This window comes from Triticum aestivum, chromosome 4B, assembly GCF_018294505.1.
Source record: "Triticum aestivum cultivar Chinese Spring chromosome 4B, IWGSC CS RefSeq v2.1, whole genome shotgun sequence".
In the NCBI taxonomy this organism is placed as follows: Eukaryota; Viridiplantae; Streptophyta; class Magnoliopsida; order Poales; family Poaceae; genus Triticum; species Triticum aestivum.
Genome location: NC_057804.1, coordinates 27,498,593 through 27,503,367, shown reverse-complemented (window position 1 = coordinate 27,503,367; position 4,775 = coordinate 27,498,593). Strand labels below are relative to the sequence as shown.

Below are 4,775 nucleotides of genomic sequence, written 5' to 3'. Positions count from 1 at the left end.
CTTTTCCAATTCGACTAGCTTATCCCATGCTATGCAAGACGCTATGTCTTGGAGAGGATGGGTTTTGAAGACCATAAAAGTATGGAAACCAAAAAAAATCTCCTAAGGACCCATCATGGTGGGGATTTTAAAGTAAAGTTGTACAATGCTGAGAGTGTAACCCATTTTGGTTGCAAAAATTAGGAAGCACTTTGCAAAATGTATGGTTTTGATGAGGGTATGCTTGTCACCATGGCTCTTGGTGATCCTACAATCGAGCAAGACAATATGGAGATTTGGGTCCTTGTGGATACACCTCCAATTCTCCCCCCATGTGAGCTTAACATAGTTATTAAGTAATTTATATTGTTTATTTCAAAATAGTTGACAGCTTATTTTCATTCTTCAAAGAATATGCGGAAGATGGTAGACAAAACCCACTACACCGATGGCTCTGAATTAACTTATAAGGAGAAAAATCATCTGATCGCATTTTGTATTGATCTTGAGAATTACAATGTCTACAATCGAACTCCTCAACATTATGGTCAATACGTGCCACTAGTAGTGCGCGTGTTGAACTACGGTAACTACCATGGAGATACCCTGGTAAGATTTTTTATTATTACGACATCCGTGCATCTTTTTGCATACTTCTAAAACTAGTACATCATTGCTAACTATGAAGTTATTACTATGTTTTTCAACAGATAATCCCGAATGATTGTGTGCCTCATCTGATGTATACGCACGGTAGCCTTCATGTTTTGAACATACAACCAGGTCTTCCTACGAATCTCAACTGTCCGTATCGGGTTTCTAAAAGAAGTGGAGACATGACAATCAAAGAATGGAAAAAAGTATGGACAGTCGTAAGGAGCTTCTTGGAGGCAAAAGGCAGCGAAGTGCAAGAATTGGAGACAGGATGATCTCCATTCTTCATAATGGAGAGTCAGGGTCTATATTGTTTTATGCTATTTTACCTTAAGGGTGTTTAGGTCCTACCTGATACTGATGATCATGTGCTAAGAACAATTATGTAGGGTTGGGTTCGATGACTATGATGATGATGATCGTATGACTTATTATTAATAACGAGTAGAAGTTGTATGATGATGCATGATTAGTAGGACTTGTTATTATATATGATGATGTATGATGCGAGCATGCATGAGTTATTATATATCTGCTGGTGAAATGAACATAGCAGTAGCGTTGGTAACCAAGGATGAAGATATAAGAGAAGACACTTCTCTCTATTAACTAGCTAATAACAACCTAAAAATAACCCCTAAAACCCCTAAACCAGGCTCTTTTTTTTAAAGAAAAACCTCAGCTCCAGCCAGCTGCTGACGCGTGGAAGCCTTTTGGTCCCGATTTATGTCACCAACCGGGACCAAAGGCCCCCCTGCCTGGGCTGCCCGCAGTGGCCACGTGGAGGCCCATCTGTCCCGGTTCGTGTAAGAACCGGGACTAAAGGGGGGAGATATTAGTATGAACCGGGACTAAAGGCCCTTACGAACCGGGACAAATGCCATGTTTTCTACTAGTGCTCCCCTACCTGCCTTGAGTCTAGGCATTTCCCACAATTTCATCTCTTCAATGGCTAGATCAGCAACTCTAAAAGCAAAGGAGGTAATGCCATAAAAAAAAACTCTAGACCTCCTTTCAAGTCAGATCGTCCTCATGACCGCAATAGAATCTGACACGATTTCCTTTCCATGTCTCGGAGGAAGACTGACTCGAAGAGAGGGCCACCATGCATGGGCCAAGTCAAGAGGAGAAGGGATCACATACCCAACGGCCCTAGAACCCAGAAGCCTGAACCAAACCTCATGAGAAAAAGGACACCGGACGAGTAAATGGCACTAGTCTCATGGCTTGGTCGTAAAGAGTGCACCGGGGGTGATCCAAACCTCTCTTTATCAGCCTATCTGTAGTGCAACATCTGTCACGCACGACCAACCAACAAAAGCATTTCTCCTCGGGTGGAGCGATGTTCTTGCACATGGAATTTGCATAGTCTGCCTATAGTGAACCAAAAGAGAAGCCCTTGTACGCTGAACTCAGCGAGTATCATCCATTCGTGAGAGACGCCATGAGAATTTATCCACCTCTCAAGTAAGTGCTGACATGTTTTGAATTCCTCCCCCTAGCGAGATATTGCCTAATTTCCTACATGGACAAAGTTCCATGAGTGTCAACGAACCCATCGCCTCCGCCATAGTTTTGCATTTGGACCCTCGCGCATGGACAAACGACCGCATATGTGGAGGTATAGATGTCGGTTGCGACCAAGTAGCCCCTATCATGCTAGAAACTGGCCCTCTGCCCATTGCCAACTTCACATCGCGTAGCCGCGAGAGACAACTCACAAGTTCGCACTGACCTAGTTACATTCATCTCGGATCAAGATTTGATCGAACCCACTCCCTCCATCTAGAGTCATCAGGCACGAAGAGCATGAATAAGCAACTGAAGATTGTGTATACTGACCCCGCCAAACTCTGTCAGTCGACATACTTGCTCACAGACCATGGGGATGGCTGCCCTTGGCTTCTTCAGATTCACGCTAAAGAAACGCTCTAATGATTTTGTTGAGACACTAGAAGACCCATTGCAGCAAATCCATATAGAGAAAACATGTTATAAATAGTCATAGCTGAAAGAACCGCCTTGAATAACACAATCTCCCCATTGTAGGTGAGCATATGGAGGTCCACCATATAACTAAGTGGTGGGCCACTTGACCGAAATATGATGATACACTTCTCAACAAGGAAAAAAATGAATGAAACATTATGAAACAAAATATATTTTTTTAGTACAGCAAAAAATTAGCATAAATCTCAAAGCAACAACGGATGTTAGATCCATGTACGGGATGTTCCGTGCATGGTCTCTCATGTTTGTTTGCACATTCTTGAGATTGCTACAATACGTGGAACATTTTGCATTCTGCCAATATATTCATGTAACTTTGAGAGCATTTTTTCTGAATGATTTCGAGATCGCTCACCATGCCATCATGACGTAAACTTTAGAACATGTTCGACTGATAAAAGGTAATGGGACAAATATATGAAAATGCTAATTATATATTCAGTTCAATGAAAAGAACAAAGACGACAATAAAAAGAAGTACATACAATTCCCCATATTGGATCTGAAGGCTTAACCATGGGGCTAACTTATTCAATCTTATTACAATTGCATGCGAGATTAACCCGAAGCTTGAGTACATGTCTTTTGCTGAGAATTATTAAATTTTGCTAGCATGCATATATCAAATTATATATTGAGCCTTTCAGGGAAGGCACCCAGGAAATTAAAACCCAGCGGCGAACTTGGACTTGAGTAGTTCCACGACCCCGGCCTCCACCCGGAGCGCCTTGGTGAGCACCGGCGTTGGGATGGGTGGATTGGAGCCGAAGAGCGTGAGTGCCACGAAGACGATGCCGGGGTTCTGGCTGTTGAAGGAGACGACCATGGAGGCCTCTGTCTTACCGACGTTGAACTGGAAGTGCATGAGGCCGCGTGGGATGAGGAACGTCTCCCCAGCGTGCACCACCCTGGAGTAGAGCTTGTTCCCGGAGTCAAGGCTGCCAAGGATTCCAACAAGGAGCTCACCTTTCATCACGATGCCGATCTCGGTGGCACGGGGATGGATGTGCGGCGGGTTGGTGCCCCCCAGTGCGAAGTCCACGCGGTTCATAGACACGCCCAACGTGTTCGTTCCGGGCTACTCGGCCACGTCAAGCTCCGTCACGGCCGAGCCGTTTGGGGTCGACGTGTTGCCAGCCTTGGCCAGCTTGGATGAGAAGAGGAAGTCATCGCCAGCCTCAGACATGGGCTTGCATGGGTGCCCGTTCACTGAGACCGCCTTGCCATCAAGGTCGGCTACGCAAAAGTCCTGGAGAGGGTCGGGGTCGGTAGCCAGGACAGCTGGAGCTAGGAAAAGCATGGCGAACAGGCCAGCCGCTAGAGTTTTGGAGTACCCCATGCTTGCTAGGCAACAAGCTTAATTAGCTAGGACTGATCAGCTAGAGTTTGTTGATGGAGAGTGTCTAAGGCACTGGTTGTTGCTGCTGCTAAGCGGTGGTGGATGAGTGGTGGTAAGGCATATGAAGTCCTTTATATAGGGGAGCAGTGGATACATGGAGCTAGCTATGCATGTGGATGTCGTCACTGCATGCATTTGCAAATAATAGAGACACGAGGCAGAGTTTACTAACCATATATTACTTGCGTGGGGATGAGCTAGCTTGTGATGAAAACGGAGTTGGGTGCAAGGTGAGAGTCAAGGCCACTGCCGGCTGCTAAGGAAATGGGACCAACGAACAGAGACAAAGAGGAGGTGTTTCTCATTGGAGTACTGCGCTTGGAAACGGATTCACAATATCCGTGCACACCTCTACTATACTCGTCAATCATATGAGGTTCAGGGGCGTGCTGGTGGTGAAATGCCAGGGTCTTCATTCAACAGCGACGTGTGTTGCCATTTCAACCGAACTTGCTAATTGGTCTAACCGGAGCAACGTGCAAGCTATTCTCGATCCGCAACGCAGCCGTTGGGTGGTCCGCCGGTTTATCTCTAGTTGTGTACTCGCTGAAGAGACATCTGCTAACGTTTAGCGCATAGCATGATCGATCGTCAGAAACGGGAAGTTTCTGGGCTCTGGCCGCGGCGTACCTACCCTGAACTGAGCCTGGCTCCGGATCTTTCTCAAATACGGAGTAGTTCTCTTCTTGTTTTGTTTCACTTCTCGATCGATGACTTGCTGCCAATAATAGCA

At 45.7% G+C, this 4,775-nt stretch overlaps 1 pseudogene; it reads right to left on the bottom strand.

Annotated features, from left to right (window-relative positions):
* Window positions 1-3,059: 3,059 nt before the first annotated feature.
* On the bottom strand, window positions 3,060-4,186 carry LOC123090750 (oxalate oxidase 2-like; annotated as a pseudogene).
* Window positions 4,187-4,775: the final 589 nt, after the last annotated feature.